The sequence below is a fragment of the Mirounga leonina genome, unplaced genomic scaffold, assembly GCF_011800145.1.
Source record: "Mirounga leonina isolate KUSES-001 unplaced genomic scaffold, KU_Mleo_1.0 Mir_357, whole genome shotgun sequence".
In the NCBI taxonomy this organism is placed as follows: domain Eukaryota; kingdom Metazoa; phylum Chordata; class Mammalia; order Carnivora; family Phocidae; genus Mirounga; species Mirounga leonina.
Window position 1 is genome coordinate 12078617 of NW_023270702.1, and position 19181 is coordinate 12097797.

Consider the following 19181-nt stretch of genomic DNA (forward strand, 5'->3'; position numbering starts at 1 on the left):
AAAGAAAGAAAGAAAGAAAGAAAGAAAGAAAGAAAGAAAGAAAGAAAGAAAGAAAGAAAGTAAGTAAGTAAGTGTTGGTGAATATATAGAGATTGGAACCTTTGTGCACTATTGGTGGGAATATAGAACGGTACAGCTGCTGTGGAAAACAGTACAATTCCTCAAGAAATTAAAACTAGGGTTATCATATAACCCACCAATTCTATATCTAGGTATATACCCAAAAGAACTGAAAGCAGGTTGTTGAAGAGATATTTGTACCCCAAGTTCACAACAGCATTATTCACAACAGTTAAAACATGGAAGCAACCCAAGTGTTCATTGACAGATGAACAGATAAGCACAGTGTGGTATCTATAGATAATGAAATATCGTTCAGCCTTAAAAAGGAAGGAAATCCTGTCATATGGATGAAACTTGAGGACACTATGCTGAGTGAAGTAAGCCAGTCATAAAAAGACAAATACTGTATGATTTCATGAGGTACTGAGAGTGGTCAAAATTTAGAGACAGAAAGTAGAATGATAGTTGCCAGGAACTCAGGGGAGAGAGGAATGTGGAGTTATTGTTTAATAGGTGTAGAGTATCAGTTTTGCAAAATGAAAAGTTTTGTACATGGATGGTAATGATGGTTGCACAACAATGTAAATGTACTTAATGACACTTAACTGTACATAAAAATGGTTAAGATAACAAACTTTACGCTATGTGTATTTTACCACAATAAAAAATAAATCGGACCAAAATGTCTGATGATGATGATGACAATGAAAAAATAAAGAGTATAATTTAATGAAGACTACGTGGTACTATTTCCTATTCCTCTTTGTGGGTTCTAGAGGGCTTTAGAAAATTATCTATATCATAATCTTGAAAGCTATAAATAGTTCTACATCAGCCAGTTATGAAAATTGGTAATTTCTTTCACTGTTAGGCAGCATGGTCAAATAGAGAAAGAAGTGGTCTCAACATTCTGGTTTGGTATTAGCCAACTGTATGAGGTCAGGTCAGGCCAAAATTTTTCTTTGCTATATTTTGCCGATTCATAAATTGCAAAAAGAAAAGACAGCATTTCTCACAATTCACACTCACCAGATAAGGTTGTGCAATTTGTGTTTTATACAAAGGCACAAACCAAGGGGGCAAGGGAGGGCTGTAATCCAGCCTTATTCCATTCCTTAAGCAAAGTGTCCATACCAGGAGCTTTCTCCAATGGCACAGAAATATCTAACAGGTATACTGTGTGGCTCTACTGATCTTTGACAAAGTCCCATTCAGTTCAGGCTATCCCCTACTCACCAAGATGTGACTACTATAACCCCAAAACCTCTTTGAAATACACACTTATCAAGGCACCCAAGGTTTTCGCATTCTGGAAGTATCAAATTTGAAAGTAAATGATCTTTCTGTGGTGTCTGTGAGGTGTGAGACATTTATAGAATCCTTTATAAGTCCTTACGGAAATTTTAAAATTAAATTTAGGGCTGTGCAAGCTATGTTTTAGAGACCAGAAGAATTGCTTGCCTCTCTCATGTCTTATCATGCTACTTCTCTCTTCTAACTTGAGGCTGGTCTACTAAGGGGCAGCTTACCTTTTTGGCAGTTGATAACTTGCACATAGTTTTGCACTAGTCCTTAGCTCACCAAAATCCTGCTTGTCACATACACTTACGTTATGAGGATGGATGAATTGATATACTAATACACTCAACTCTTTAGAATAAGACATGACAACTGATATTACAGTGCCTGTGTATATATAAAACAGAAAAACTGTATATAGAAAAAGCTGATAATCCATCCAGGTAGACAATGGTGAGTGCCCTGTTGAGACATTAGGCCCACCTGCCAAGCATCAGCTCTGTTCCTTAGATTTCCAGTCCCTATAATTGAAGCTGGGCTCATACCCAAATATGCAAGACACTCTTTTAGAAGTGTGGGATATCTAGTTGAAAGAGAGTTATAGCCTGGACCCACAGTTGGGCAAGAATAATCTTCAGTTAAAGAAGTGAGACCAAAGGAGAAATGCTGTATGTTCAATACACTCAGGTGATTTGCAAGGTAAATAAACCATATACAGAAAAATTCCATTCTGCTTCATCTGTCTAAGTTAATTGCATATCCTAGTCACATTTTTAAAAGAAGTTTTTTTTATATGTTTATAGCCAGTTGCTATCATTTTATATATGTATACAGCATTTGTTATATATATATATTTATAAAAATCTCACTTGCAAAACAACATACTTATTTTTTTTTTAAAGATTTTATTTATTTATTTGAGAGAGAGAGAGAGAAACAGCATGAGAGGGGATAGGGTCAGAGGGAGAAGCAGGCTCCCCGCCGAGCCGGGAGCCCGATGTGGGACTCGATCCCAGGACTCCGGGATCATGACCTGAGCCAAAGGCAGTCGCTTAACCAACTGGGCCACCCAGGCGCCCAACAACATACTTATTTTAAGTAATGAAGGGAAAATTTCTAACATACACCAAACATCTTTTTTTTTTCCTTTTTATTTGCATTTATTCTGCAGAATTTACTCCCGGGCCACAGGGTTTTGTTTCTTCAGTCTCTTCTGAGATATCTTTTTCTTCTGTGCAACCTCCTCTTCTGGTTTAGGAACAACCAGCTCTTTTTCAGTAAGGATCATCTAGGTGTGGCAAGGAGAGCTCATGTGTGGGTTAATCTGACCATGAGCCCTGTACGTTCTACACTGCATCTTGGGGACTTTGTTCACCTGGATGTGCTCAATGACCAGAGAGTCTACATCTAAACCCTTAAGTTCAGCATTACTCTCTGCATTTTTAAGCATGTGCGGTAAAAATTCAGCACTCTTCTTGGGCCACCGACCCTGTGTCCAGCCCCACTGTTTGGCCTGGGCACACCTACCAACTCCACCTTTGTAGCGACAGAATGGCACACACTGCTTCTGCAAAGTGACATCCTTCAGATACTTGGTGGCTTTTCGGATATGCATACCCTTGATGGCCTGGGCAGTTTCACGTGTGTTCTTAAAGTGAACACAAAGATTTGAACCTCTTGATTTACATGATTTCGTAGGGTTTTCTGGGTCAAGTGAATAGCGAACCATTTTCAGAGGTCAACTCAGGCCGCTTAGGGGAAGAGCTACACCAAACATCTTAACAAGACACCCGATACCCTATGCTTTAATGTGCATAAAAAAAATAAAAACCCTCAAACAGAAAGAAAAATAATAACCATTTAAAGATTTACATATATTGCAGAATACTAAAGAAATACAAGAGATTATTTACAAAATATGTTTTAAAAAGAGAAAATTTCACCTAATTAGAAATAATTTGAGTACTACAGAGAAATGATTTATGAACTGCACAACTGGAATTCAGTAAATCTATCAGAATTACTGCTACATAAAAGATAAACTAAAATCTTGATACCTGTATTATCTCTTGTCATTCACTAGACTTAAGATTCAAGCAATACAATATAGACATGATTATTTTTAATTTATCTGCATATTAAAATCATTGCCATCTTAAAGATTTGTATTTTTGTATTACCACAATTTCTGCTCGTATTTTATGCCTATATAATCCTTATAGAAAAATTATAATCACTTTTTTAAAAATCTGCCATTAGCCCTCTGATGAATGTTACTAAATAAGCATCATCACCTTATAAACTACATATCATTAATATTTTTACTGATTGCTAAACAGCCTAGGAGTCCTGCTGAGGCTATGCTGAATCTTCCTGTGAATGTAAGTTTTCACTGTTAGTGTCAAGGCAACTGTCTCTGACTGAAAAAAAAAAAAAACAACAACACTGCAGCTAAAATCTATTTCACAAATTAATTGGACCGAAACAGTTTTTGTGTCTCAGTAATTCATCTAAAAGTTGGCTTTAGTCATCAGAGGAATGAGCCTATATTTAGCCACAAAATGTTTAGATCATGTTATAAAAGAAGCAAAGCCAGTGCAAAGGATGAGTGAATTTATACCCAAAGCTGAGACTTTAACATATTTCTGACAAACAGTACTCCAGAAAGAATCCTGGAATAGAGGTGACAGATGAGTCAAGCCAGTAATTTGACAATACATCCCCATTAGACATCAGGTTTTCCAGATTCTGGAACATTAGAGTTTTTCAAGATGACAGACAAGAGGAGATGCTAGCATTTATCAGTCTTGAATACCCAGGAGTGCAACAGATTCTCTGCTGCAGAGGACCTACTGTTATTGCTGATCACAGTGAGTGTCTAGATGTTTACAAAGGAAGGGCTCAAGCTACCTGTGGCTGCAAGCTATTACATGGTGCTTATCGCTTTGAGAACTGGGGGATAACAGAAGTTCCCTTACTAAGTTCTCCAGTTAGAGACACATTTGTTCTCAAGGTTTTCATTCTGATAATACAATGTCATGGAGACTTAAGCTTGTCACCTATACATCAGTGTCATTTATATTCTCATTCCACAAACACTGAACTGCGTCTCTAGTATATATGAGGTTTGTCCATACTAACAGATATGAGGATATAAATAAGAATGGCTATATATGTGTATGTGTATATATATGTATATATATGAATATAAGGATATAAAATCTATCATTTGGTCTTATGGAAAAAGCAGAAACCTAAATCAAAATTAAATTTCTGCAAAATACGCTTTAACAAAAGTATCAGTATGATTATAAACAAGAATCCTTAAGATGTGGCAAATCCTAACAATCAAGGGATCTTCTCATTTACAGAGGAAGTATGTGCACCTGTAGGTAAAAGAGTTTCATCCAACACTCATTTTTTTGGTATGATAAAAGGAAGAAAATTAGCACAAATACAACAACATATGTGGCCTCTGTAAGAGCTCACTGATGACTAAGCAGTAAGTACCATACACAGGGAGCATTTTATCAACTGATGCCCAACGCCAGTAAGGCCAGGAGTCCTTTCATATCTTGTCACTTATTGCAGTGTACGATGAACTCCTCCTACATGTCCCATTTTCTAGTACAATGAACTCCTCCTACACGTCCCATTTTCTAGGCTTCACAGAGGGCTCCAGACCACTGTTATCTGGATTCAGGAAGTTACACTGTACAAAGGACTGTCAAGAGGAGAGGAGGAAATAATAAATTCGCAAAGAATAAAAGAAAAGAGAGGAAAGAATCATAAATTCTTTCTGGGGGTCAGAGAAAACTTCACAGGTGAGGTGTTGTTTGAAGAGGAACTGACATCAATGAGGAAGTTAGCCAGAAAGAAACATGGGAAAGGAATGCCCAAGCAGCCATGGGGGTCTAAGTGGAGAAAGGAGAGAGCAACGGAACAAAAGCATTGAAGTAGGAATCTCAATCTCTTCTTATTTGGTCCCAATATTGTTTCCTTCCATTCTTCACAATAAATAGTCATGGTACACCCTACCACTATTGGGACTTCCAGAAGCTACATTCTCCCAAATGCTATCAGTGTTCCACTTTATACCAACATTCTTTTTGGTATGTGATTATGTGATTATGCTTTCACACCGGAAACTAATAGTAAATTAATTTATGGTATCATAACATTCCCCCAAATATCTGAATAAAGAATCATCTAATGAGAATTTTAAAAAGCCTAAAAAACAAAACAGCCAAAAAACTAGTGGTTTTTCAAAAAGATAATGCTGGATTAATTTTTACACAGGGTTATAGAAACAATGCTTCTTGAAGGGATGCCTGGTATAGTAATTTTGTTAAAAAACTACCAAGAATTATTCCTGGCTTTATTCCCAACCTTTTGATTTAGTCGATAGTAAGTAAGTAATTTAGTACTTGTTTCTAGGTTTAGCATTTATGCTCACAAGTTTTTCTCCATGTTTCAGCTTGAGTATCCTACTGCTAATGTACTATACTTGTTATTGGACAACAGATTTCTTATGTTTTGCTTGCACTTTTAGTTGGGTCTCTGGAATATTAATAATTGGTTTATTGCACATGCGTATACATACACTTGCAAACATAACCACTTACTTAGTAGGTGTGAAAAAATGTAGCGCCATTTACTCTGGTAATTTAATCTTACTTTTTATTGGCTATAAAATGCTCAATGAATTTCAAAATAAAAAAATAAGCATCATAGTAAAGCTGCAGTAATTCAGATTAACTGGCTGGTCTAAAGAGCCATATTTCTTTTTTTAATTGAAGTATTATAATTAACATACAATATCCTATTAGTTTCAGATGTATATCATAGTGACTCAATATTTTTATACATTACAAAATGATCCCCACAGTAAGTCTTGTTACCATCTGTCACCATACAAAGTTATTACAATATTATTAACTATATTCCCTGTCCTGTACATTATATCCACATGATATATATGGATATATGACATTATTTATTTTATAACTGGAAGTTTGTACCTCTTAATGAGCAGCCATATTTCTTATAGAATACTTTTCTAAGGAAAGGAAGCTATATAGAAGGTAATAAAACCTTCTTTGCCTCATTCTGCCAGAGTTCCCTTAAGAAATACCTAGGAACCTTACATCAGCAAGCTACATGCAAATTACTGTGTTAAGTACTTATTTGAAATTTTACTTATACTCACTTTCTAAGCATACTGCCTATCTAGAATAGAAAGACATACCTAGGCCTAGATCACTCAAATTACTATCAATTTAAAAAATTATTCATTTATTCATGTATTTGTGTGTTATTTATGCTACCTTCCAAAAGGGATGTGAGACAGCTTATCAAATAATCTAAATTCCTCACCTATGTACCTATGTTTCTTATTCAGGCTAACATGCAAAAGAAGGAATAACAAATTTATACTTAATTGTTACCTACAAAAATCTTAGATTGCCTCCATTTTTTTTTATCACAACAGCTCAGGAAGATAAAATGTACTTGAATTTAATAATTGTTTACTGAATCAAAAAATATTTATTTGCTGTTTATGTGCAAGCCACTGTTAGGTGCTTAATTTACTGAAGCTTGGTCATTTGGTTCAATGGAAATTTTTTTCAATAGACGATTGGGTTCTCAGGAATATAAGACCTAATTTAATTCATTCCTACAGAGCTACAAACTCTTAATTCACAGTTAGTAGTAGTTTTATCACTATTCAGTGATAATATCTTTAGAATGTGGATTTGAAAATAAAATATTCTTACACATAATATTCATAGGAATCATTATTGAGAGCAATTCATCCCTGGAATGTAAATGTTAAGTTCACATAACACATGATGTTAGCATGATGTCAAAATGTAATGCATCCTCAGATACTCTGGATCTGGGGTCTAAAGTATAATGTGTGGGTTTTCTTTCACTGAGAGATTTCCTCACTTTGTCTCTCAAAGAAGCCTCATTCTGGTTTTTCTTGTGTATTCTTTCCCTCTTCCTGCCTTCAGCCCTGGAGAAAAGAGGGTGTTGCAGACATTCTAAACCATTTTGAGACCCTAAAAAGGAAACCCTAGGAGGTCTCAATGTCTTGTTGCATTTCCAACTCTAAGATGGTTGCTCGATGCATAGACTGATGGATGGTGCTATTCTGCATATCTTTAGTGTTGGAGAAAGAGAAGGAAAGGTGATTCTCTAGGAGGTACTTGTTGAAAACAATGGAAAAAGAGGTGGTAGCAAAATTCTGTTTTAGATGACCACTCAGAGGTTGTCTATTTAACTACATTATTCAAGTCTGGAGTATACCTATACTCAACTCTTTACTACATAAAGATCGTAATAAGCAAATTCAGCATAGTATCATATATCCCCCAAATATATTCAGTATCAAGATTTGATTTTGCTTAAACAAATTTTCACATTAAGCAGTCCTAGGGGAAAAAGGGAGGAAAAGAATTTAGTGAAAAATATTACAGGTTGTGGTAGTGTAAAAGGAAGCTAGCCTTAGGTGCCTGGGTGGCTCAGTTGGTTAAGCGACTGCCTTCGGCTCAGGTCATGATCCTGGAGTCCTGGGATCGAGTTCCGCATCGGGCTCCCTGCTCGGCGGGGAGTCTGCTTCTCCCTCTGACCCTCCTCCCTCTCATTCTCTCTGTCTCTCATTCTCTCTGTCTCAAATAAATAAATAAAATCTTTAAGAAAAAAAAAAAAAGGAAGCTAGCCTAGAATTCAAAAATTCCTTAGTGAATCCATGAAAGAGACTCCCCATGCAGATAACTAAGTTTCTTTTAAACTAGCACTTGTATCTGTTACATATCTACTTTCCATTTATAAAATGTTTCCTATATTAATGCTTTATATTGAAGCTACTTTACCACCTGGTAACCAAATTGGAATAGATTAATATAAAATAGGAAGGTTTTCACACATAAATGAATTCTCGCCCTCTGAAGAGGAAAACATCAGCCCTAGCCTCTAAAACTGTTGGTGGGAATGCAAATTGGCGAAGAGCCACTCTGGAAAACAGTATGGAGGTTCCTCAAAAATTTAAAAATAGAGCTACCCCATGACCAGCAATTGCACTACTAGGTATTTATCCAAAGGATACAAATATAGTGATTTGAAGGGGCACATGTACCCCAATATTTATAGCAACAATTTCCACAATAGCCAAAATATGGAAAGAGCCCAGATGTCCATCAACAGATGAATGCATAAAGAAGAGGTGGTATATATATGTACAATGGAATATTACTCAGCCATCAAAAAGAATGAAATCTTGCCACTTACAATGACGTGGGTGGAACTAGAAGGTATTATGCTAAGTAAATTAATTAGAGAAAAACAAATACTATATGATTTCATTCATATGTGAAATTTAAGAAACAAAACAGATGAACATAGAGGAAGGGAAGGAAAAATAAAATACTATGAAAACAGAGAGGGAGGCAAACCATAAGAGAATCTTAACTATAGGAAACAAACTGAGGGTTGCTGGAGGGGAGGTGGGTAGGAGACGGGGTAACTGGGTGATGGGCATTAAGGAGGGCACTTGAAGTAATGAGCACTGGGTGTTATATGCAACTGATAAATCACTGAATTCTACCTCTGAAACAAATAATATCCATATATATTTATTAAACTGAATTTAAATTTAAAAAATTTGAAAAAAGAAAGAAAAACATCTGCCCCTGATTCTTTGAACGTGAAACATTCCAATTCCTTACTCTGACGTGACTTTTTCTCTGTGCCCTTTACTCTCGCCATCATCCTTGATTCTTTGACTTGAAGTATACTATGTTTAGAGTATCATTTGTTGGATTAAAATGGGACTATTAGATTTACAAAAGGAATTTTAGGTGATTTAAAAATTCCCCTCTAGGAATTTTGCATCTTATGATACTTGAAAGCTGCAAAATCACTGAACTTAGGAAGCATCTGAATTAAATTAAGAAATTCAAAGCTATATAATGGATCTATTTAATGAAGCATTATCCCTAATAGCAAAAGTATAGAAAATAACCTAAATGACCATCTTTAAATAATGGGTTAATAATTATGATGCAAAAATACAATGAGATGCTACACTAAAACTAAAATTATAATAACGAGGATGATATATGAATATGAAAAATGTGTTTACAATGTAAGTGAAAATACTGGAACACAAAATAATTCAGTACATGCTTATTGCACAAATATAAGTATGCATGAATTCTCACTCATTTACCCATAAAACACCCTTCTCCTTCAAAGTTTATGCCATCTGCCATATTACTATCTATCACCCCCTCATCTCTGTTACCCTTACCATTATATATGGTCACTTCTAGCCCTCTCCCCCCACATATCCTGCTATTATTTTCATTGCCTTCATAGTCCATTTGGTCAGCCCTTCTCACATCTATTCCTTTAGTTCCTTGAAGCAGTTCTGGGTGATGACAAGGTCAAAGGTATGGCCATGGGTAGGAGTAGCTGATATGAATTTAAAGTTTGAAAAAATAAATACATAATTTAGAATTTGTGACCACAAAATGTGATTTTTTCCCTCAAAAAGGATCCTAGCCCCTTGACTCCTCCATTTTCTATAGGCTCCTTCCTAATCTCATTGATGTTTTCATCCAGCCAAGAGAGAGGGACTGATCACCAGAACACTCATCAACATTCTCAAATATCATTTAAGCCACTATTCACCTGACATTGGGTCCTCTACTACTTTTGACATTGACGACTATTAGTTCCACATAATCCCTTGTTTCCACAATACTCTGTTCTTCGGAATTTCCTCCTACTTGTCTCACCTACAGACACTTTCTTTTTCCAGTCACTTCCTTAGTGTTTGATATGGAATAAGGTAATTCCCTTGTGAAAATGATACTTCTTACAATTTAAGCTGGCATGTGCATGCCAATGAATATGGAACTTGACGTCCCACAAGCATCTTAAATTCAATTAACTTTATTGTCTCCCAAGATCTGCTGCTCCTCCCATATCCCAAATCTCATTTAATAGTACAATTGTCCACAAAGCCAACCAAGTCAAAAACTTGGCTAATCATTCTTGACTAATTTTATCTACTTTTCTCCATCACTTAATAAGCTCTGTTAATTTTGTCTTTTAAATATTTCTTGATTCACAATACTTTTTTCTCCCCATCCGTTCTACTGCTGTCATGGCCATATAATCTCTCAACTGGAGAAATACATTGATCACCCTCCTTCCAGTTTTATCTCCCTCCACATTTCAACCAGCATGATCTATCTAAAAAGCAAATCTGACCATGTGACTGCCCTGCTAAAGCTTCTTCCATGGCTACCCATTCCCTATGTAAAGGCTTCTCACTGGGTTCATCTTACATAAGTGCTTCAAGTGCAGTGTCCAGGCATCAGTGACCTTTTCCCAAAAAGCTGAGGTTCATCGGCCTGAAGCATATAGTTCCACATCCTTACCAAGATATACACAGACCTCCATGACCTGGCTCTCACTTGCAGAGCTCTCACTTTTTTACTCCATACCAACTGCCTTGGGCTTTAGCTATATGCATTATGTTTTCATGTATTTTAATATTATTTACAGCTAATAATGCCTACATAGCCTTGATTTTGTTTTCCTTGAGCTTATACTTTCTTCAAGAGAGAGGCCCTAGACTTCTCCAGGAAGCCTTCTCTAAAACCCACTCACAACACACTGTGCTTACTTGATTTAAATTCCATATGACACTGAGACCATCTGCTATACACCTAAATCCCCAAATATATTTCAAAATCAAAAATAGCAAGAACCATGCCTTGTTAATTTTTTGTTGTATCCTCTATACCTAACACATGAGCCTATCACAATGCCTGAGACAAATTAGTAGCTCAATAAACATTACTGTGAAGGAGAAGGTGCAAATATCAAATCAGTTAAAACAGGATAGTGGAATTCTGAATAAAGTTACTATTAAAATTGTCCTTTAAAGGGGCAATTTTAAACTCTTGTCCTTCCAGTCATTTGCACATTTATTCTTTTAGCAAGTATTTCCCAAGTGTTGGTATATTAGAGCCTATGTATAGAGCCTTAAAAAAAAAAAAAAAACTAGAAAATAGACAATGTATTAGAACATCATCAGGTATAAGCAAATATCCATGCAATATATAAAAAGACATAAGCTGAAATTTTCAAAGCATAAATGCTTAGCTATTACTACAAATAAGTCAGTGGAAACATCAAATGAAAGCAGTTAAGACATTTAAAGAGTCTTCAAAAAAAAATAACATGTAACCACAGGATGTGGTCAATCCCCAATCAGACCACAAATACCTTGCCACTAGGTCACTAGATGCAGATGAGTCTGTGATTAGGAAATGTTTTTTAGCCAGTGCCACACTGTGTTGGTTTGTGAAAGAGAACAAACAGGGTATGGGGTTAGTGATTAGACAGGGTCATGGTCCTATAGTTTACCTAATATAGAAAATTAAAAAGGGTTCATGCTATATATATATATATGTATATATATATATATATATATATTTTTTTTTTTTTTTGCCAAATGCCTGGAGGAATGCCATCCATAGAAATTATGCAGTAAAAGAATATATGAATCTGTGCATGCAAGACAAATGCTACTGATCTTTGCATCTTTGCCTCCAAGTAACAGATTCACCCTAATATGAGATCTAAATCACTTCTGGGAATGATGGAAGATGTTGAGGAAAGACAATAAAGTAGAGAAAGATTTTCTGAACTCAGAGTTTGGCTTCTTGCAGAATATAAAAATTTAGCAGAGGCTAGTAATGATCCCACATGTACCTCTGGAAGATTTTGTTGTGTTATTTGATGTTCTGAAATACCAAACAGAATTTCTACATATTTTCCTCATCATAAACTATCTTAATCTCTATTAGTTATTTTGTGACATTGCCACATTTTTCTTTCAATATTATCTTGAGTTCTAACAACAGGAGAGATTCAGTCAGAAAAGAGAACAATGAAGGAAAGGCTCTCCCCAGGGAAAAATAAAGTCGTTATCCTATGAGCCTGAAATCATCTCTAATTCTGGCCTAGATTGAGGAGCAGGAATTCCTTTAGTTTAAATCCATATTTTTTTCCTAAAGCTCTGAATGTCTAACATTCTTTATACATTGGCAATACACATGTAGAGTTCACTTTAAAAAGTCCAATTTACCCTTTCAAGATGGCACTTCAATTTCTCTCTTTCTCACTTGTCCTCACCCTTCCCCAAATAACTATTTTTTTTCCCCTTGAACTCCTGTAATATCCATTTCCCTCACTTCCCTTCTGGCCTCCCATAATCCCTTCATCACACTACAGCAAAAGAAGGCTTTGTGAAATGAAATCAGATCATTTAATTTCCAGGCTTTAATCTCTCCAGTGTTTCCCACAGCACACATATAACATCCAAATTCCTTTTCTTGGCCTACAAGGCCTTCTGAGCTCTGGCCCATACCTATGTTATGTGTTACTCTGCATCCCTGTTCCCTAGTCCTTGTGATGTTTTCAGCCATAATGGCCTTCCTTCTGCTTCTCACCGTGGTCACTTTTTCTTAGGCTGTGCCTATTGCTCATTGTGTGTGGAATCTCTACTTCCAGATCTTTTCAATATTTAGGCTTCTGTTCCTGACACCTCATAGCAACTCCTCCCTAATCATCCCCTTTAAATCAGCCTTCGGCCCCTCATCTTGACTCACCATATAGCATCCTGTTTTCCTCACAGCACTACAAATGACCTAAAATCATCTTGCTGAGTTTACTTGTTTATTTATTTTTTATCTATTTCCTCCTCCCCCAACTACTACAATATAAGTTTTGTCTTGTCCATCACTGTATTTCCAGAGCTTAGAAGAGTAAATGCAAATAAAAGGCAGGATATAAATGTCTGTTGAATGAATTAATTATTAGAACCACTGGCATTAAGATCGATCAACAATAAAAAGCAGATCAGAGCTAAAAAATGAACATTGTAACAAATATGGATAGAATCTGAAATTGGTTAAAATGACAAGGTTAGAAGTTTGCCATCTTGTGTTAGAACTATGAGTCCACTACTTAGCAACTGCCTGTGTGGTTAGGAGAGTCATTTCATCTCTCTGAGCTTCAGTGTCTTCATTGACAAAATAACAAAAAATAGTACCTAGTCGATGTAAGCATTAAAGGAATTAATATAGTCGAAGATCATAAATAGTGTCAAGTACACAATAGGTTCCCAATGAACATTAGATATAACTATTGTTATTTCAATACAGTGAGTCCACTTTGATTAACATACAGCAACCACATAACTAGTCATTGTTGTATTGGGTATCAAGTTTACAAATTTAGAAGTAGAAGTGATTAGCAATAACTTGATATTTAAACCACAGATTTATAAATAGAAATTATCCATATAGTGTGTTTAGATATCTCTAGTAATTTTTTTGTGGTAAAGTGATTTTTTATTGTGGTAAAGTACACATAACAAAATTTATCCTTTTACTCATTTTCAACTGTGCAATCTAGTGGAATGAAACACAATTCACCCAATGTGCAACATCACCACTATCTATTTACAAAAATTTTTATCACCCCAAACAGAACTCTGCACTGATTAAACAGAAACTCCCCATTTCCTCCTCCCCCTCAGCCCCTGTTTCTATAAATCTGCCTATTTTAGATACTTCATATAAGTGGAACTCTACAATATTCGTTCTTTTGTGTCTGGCTTACTTCATTTAGCATATTTTCAAGGTTCATCCATGTTGTGGCATGTACCAAAACTTCATTCTTTTTAAGGCTGAATAATATTCCACTGTGTGTATATATTTTATTCATCTGTTTATCTGTTGATGAGCATCTAGCCTGTTTCTACTTTTTGGCTATTGTGAATAACGCTATGAACCTTGGTACATAAGTATCTGAGTCCCTGATTTCAATTCTTTTGAGTATACACTGAAAAGTTAAATATTGCAATTCTGTGTTTAACTTTTTGAGGAACTGCCGAACTTTTTGCAAATTGGCTGCACTACTTTCCATCCCCACCAGCAATACACAAGGGTTCCAAATCCTCCATATCCTTGACAATGCTTGTTTTTTATAATAGCCACTCTAATGGGTATAAAGTGGTATTTTACAATAGTTTTAATTTATATTTTCCCTAATGATTAGTAATGCTGAGTATATTTTCATGGGCTAATTGGTCATTTGCATGCATTTTTTAAAAAAAGTCATCATTTATATAGTAACAAGACCAATAGTTGTTTTCAGTTTACATATGATATAATATCTTATAAAAAGCTTATAATATACTCAGAAAAATAACTAGCATATATAAATAGCTCAACAATGTTACCTATTATTATGATATTCATGAGAGACAGAGAGAGAGAGGCAGAGGGAGAAGCAGGCTCCCGATGCGGGACTCGATGTGCCTATTATTATGATAGAAAAGCGTGAACTTTTGCTGTGTCAACAACTGTTAGGTCTTGTTTCTATTCTTGAAGGTAATGCAGCATGAACAGAGATTTACAATGAAAAGTCTATGTATAAACTGAAGAGAATAAATTTGTGTGAAGGAAAGAATTCAAAAGAATATTGTACCCTGTTCTAAATAAAAATACAGAGAACCATACATTTTTAGAGCTTTTTACCTAAGATATAATTTATTCTTTCAACTGCCTTATTTAGCCAGAGACACTAAGGTACAAAGAAGTTGGTACATCCAAGGTCACACAAATAGGTTATACATTTATAATAAGCAAATTTATTAAAATTTCAGGGTTTCAGTCTTTTTGTCAGATTAATGCAGTAAAAGTATAAAATGTAGATGCTTGCACCCCTGAGTTCCATCAACAAGGAAAAATCATAAATGGATACTCAAACTTGGTAATTATAAGCACATACTTCCTAGCATAAAAATTCATCTTTCCTAGGTCCCACCATCACAACTTTTTTGTATCTAGCACTGCATACTTGTTTCCAGACACCTCTTTCTCATTAGTTTTGCTCTTCCCTTTGGAAGACCAATCAACTGCTTAAAGACAAGATGTCATCAAGGGTTCAAAAGAGCCAATATACCTGAGACTTGGTCTTTTGAAAGATTAGCCTAGCCCTGCTTCCTTTGTCTTTGGCTGCCTTCTGTGTCCTCAATGGGAGATGTACATACTTCCACTCCCATAGCTAAAAAACTGAGCTGGAATCATCAAGGTGGCCAATACCAACTGTGATTTTACACCCTGTGGATATTTGCTATAATAGCTGACATTTAAAGAAAAAGGTAAGATTTATAAAGCACTTGCTTTGTTGTGGTACTCTGTGACTATCTTATTTAATCCATTCAAACATCTTATGAATAATATTATGTCAATTTTAGAGATGAAAAACATGAGGCCTGGCAAAGATAAATTACAGAAAATCACATAGCTAGAAAGTAGCTGATATGGAACACATATATGGATCTGAATTTATATGTTATGCTCTCAGCCACAATGTTTACTGCATCCTACAATGATAAGGTACCAAAAACAGCATATTTAGTTTTTACCATATTTCTAGGCATGGATTTTTATCTTAGACTATGTTATATCTAATATTTATTTTACGTCAACTATATGGAATTATATTTGACACTAGAAAAATATAGCAAACAATAAAAATGAAACTGCAAACCCTAATATGAACACATAGGACAGTAAATGACATTTATCTTGAAAGCTTAAGCCAATGCTAAAAATAAAATTTCAATGTCTGAAAAAGAGAAATCAAAAAGTAATTATCAATCAAAGTTCTACTATAAACAGGACTCCTACATAGTTTTGCTTATATTTGGGGAGGGAATTTGGTTTTAGGACAGAGGACATGTAAAGAAGGCTCCTCTGACTTAGCTACAGGTGATTTGCCTTAGAGGGTTGATAACTATTTGTTCTGCATCCCTCCTTCACACTGGGCAAGCTTCTGAGTTTCAAAGGGGCCACAGCCCAGTGACACTGTATAGATATTGGGTTTTTATTCTCTGTGACCTATCTCGTTCCCCTCATATTTTCAAAGAAAGGCATATTTATAGAAACTTCTAGGTCAGGTTATTTCAAAGTTGCCTTGGAGAAAATGCCAGTTAGACAAATGAAAAGATTTCAGATTAAAATACTTATAGAATAAAAAAGAAAAATATACATTTGCATGTTAATATAAATGAACAAAGATCTCCAACTGTGCTGAGATCTAGCCTCTGAATATAAACATAGTGTCAATGTTAAAAAGGCTTATAATAATAGGAAAAGTAAGTTAATTAGAAGTCTGTGATTTGCATTAAAATATTTTTTCATTAAATATGTTCTTTTCTTTTAAGTAGGGAGTTCAAAATTGCTAACAGTTCATCATCTAAGTTGACAGATAATTAGAAAACTTAATCTGTATTCTTCATATTAGTTAAAAAAAAAATCCTGGAAACTACATGAAGATAGACCAAATTAAATATCATTATTTTCCCCAATAATATGAACAAAAGTAGAAATGGTGAGAAAAACAAGCTACATGATTTTTAATGTTTTAATTATTATTTATGGATAGCTTTCCAATTTCTTTTTATAAAATCTATCTATAGCTATCTGTCTGTCTGTTGGTCTAGTTATTTACCTATATTACACTTTTTCTATGTGCGATGCTAGTTTTATAAATGTTATTAACAGAACACAGACTGTACTAGAGAGTTGTGAAAACCAATTTGGGCACAATACATTCAGTTAGCTCAAAAAAATATTCTCAAAAAACTTCAAAAGCCCACATCAATTTTGTTTATGTGGAGAGACATGTTTACCTTGATTCCTGCAAGATTGTTTTACTTCAAGAGAGGTAAAAACCAGGACCATAATAACAGTCCTCAAATAAAAAATAAAGCAACAGACTCAATATCTGTTATTTAAAAAAAAAAATTTGGCTATGGTACCCTTCAAAAGATGGTCCCTTCTTCCTCTCCATAGTATGGCTTTAGTAAACCAGAGAATGAACTGTTTTATTATAAATGTTGGCAGGTAAAGGAAAAGTGCCTGGAAATACATCATTTGCTGACAAAGACTGATTGATCTTGAAATCTTATTTTTACACTGAAAGCCCTTTGAAACCATTTAGAAGATTTAAAAAAAAAAACATGGTAAAAGTGGACATCTCTCATACAAAGAAAAGAATGCTTAACTATTTACTAGCAGCAGTTACAAGCTGGTAGATGGGATGAAACTGTCATTAACACACACACACACAGACACACACACACACACCAGATCTCTAGGGAAGTTGATTTTATTATAAGGAACTGGAATTGTCTGAGGTGATCTTTTTGATACTAACCAATTTATTCAGAAACTACAATTATGTTTCTGATTTGCCTGAGCATTTTGACTTCAATTCTCTCCTTTTAGGAAAAACACAACATATGAGGGTTTGATGGAATTACCAACGATTTCCTCAACTGAGCTCCCACTTGGCCCTACCCTGAATACTACAATAAAACACACTAGGCCCATGGAGAATCTGCAGGTGAAGAGACAGGGAAATAGCAAAGAATAGTGATTCCAAGTATAACCTTCAGACACTGTACAATTAAGCAAACAGAAGCTTCTGGATAATGAGTGGACAGGTTTTATAGAATTATCTCTATACATTTTCAAACTCCCACATTTGAACTGATGTAAATCCAGACTTACTCTTCTCTCTTACTCAGAGAAAGATGTTTCCCTCCTTCAAAGATCAAAGGCTTCAGATAAGATCTTAGTTTGTTCCTGCTTTTTTCCTTCTGAACTTTACTCTTTAGTCCCCCCGCCCCCCTACTCTCACTTCTTTTTCCTAGGTCTTAAATATCCTCTTCCTCATTGGTTCTTCTAATTAGCCTAAAATGAATCTCCCATCAAAATCTGTCTACCCTCATTCTCTCTAATATTAATCTCCCATCTTTTAACTAGCTCCAGCCAATGTCTCATGGACATCCCAAAGATATTGTGCAAAAATATATTCATTTTAGTCTACATTCTCATATTATAATGGAGTTACTATTTACATAGCCCCCACCTCAATTAAGCTAAATTCCACTTTCTTCCTTACCACAGCATCCAGTGGTTTATCACATTCTGCCAAATTCTAGCTCCAAAATACCTGTGGACTTGATCACCTCCTCTCCATCCTCTATCCCAAAGTTAGTGCTTCACCATGTCTCACATAAACTACCAGACTGCCTCTTAATGGCCAAATTCACCTCTCCCTTCTACAGATATATTCTCCATATTGCTTTTATGTTATTGCTGTAAAATGTAGTATGACTATATTAGATTCCATTAATAGCACCTGAATAAATTATAAGGTTTTAGAGCCCAGAAAGGACTGCTGAGATAATTTACTCTAGCACAGAATAGTGGGATAATATTTCCAAGGACATCAATCACTAAGAGATCTAGTGTCAGAATCCAAAAGTCCTGATTCCTCATCATACACATGTCAAAACTTATTTCCAAATTTGAGTCTTGGTTCACAAATTGAGACACTTATTTTTCACTTTCAATACTCTGCAATCATTAAGTACTCTTTCAAACACATGTTATAAGGAATTTGTAATGCAAAGTATGTTCTGGAACTTAGAAAAGTTTTAACAAAAGTGCTTTATTGTACAATGCTCACTGAGGACAATATTTCTCTCTGTTGACGCCAATGGAAAAATGCTAGGACTATTTGCCAACTCTCAAACTCTGTTAAATGTTAAATATACATTCAAATATGGCTAGAAAACATTGTACATCAAAGCACTAATTCAGTGGACAGCAGGAAGATGCTGTCATTCACCACTACTGGATTTGAGAACT

The 19181-nt window shown here is 35.1% G+C and overlaps 1 protein-coding gene and 1 pseudogene across 14 annotated transcripts in view; both read right to left on the reverse strand.

Moving 5' to 3' along the window:
• The window catches only part of CAMK2D (calcium/calmodulin dependent protein kinase II delta), a 326351-nt gene that overhangs the window by 112241 nt on the left and 194929 nt on the right, over positions 1-19181 (reverse strand). The window lies entirely within an intron of this gene.
• Positions 2375-3247, reverse strand: LOC118027108 (annotated as a pseudogene).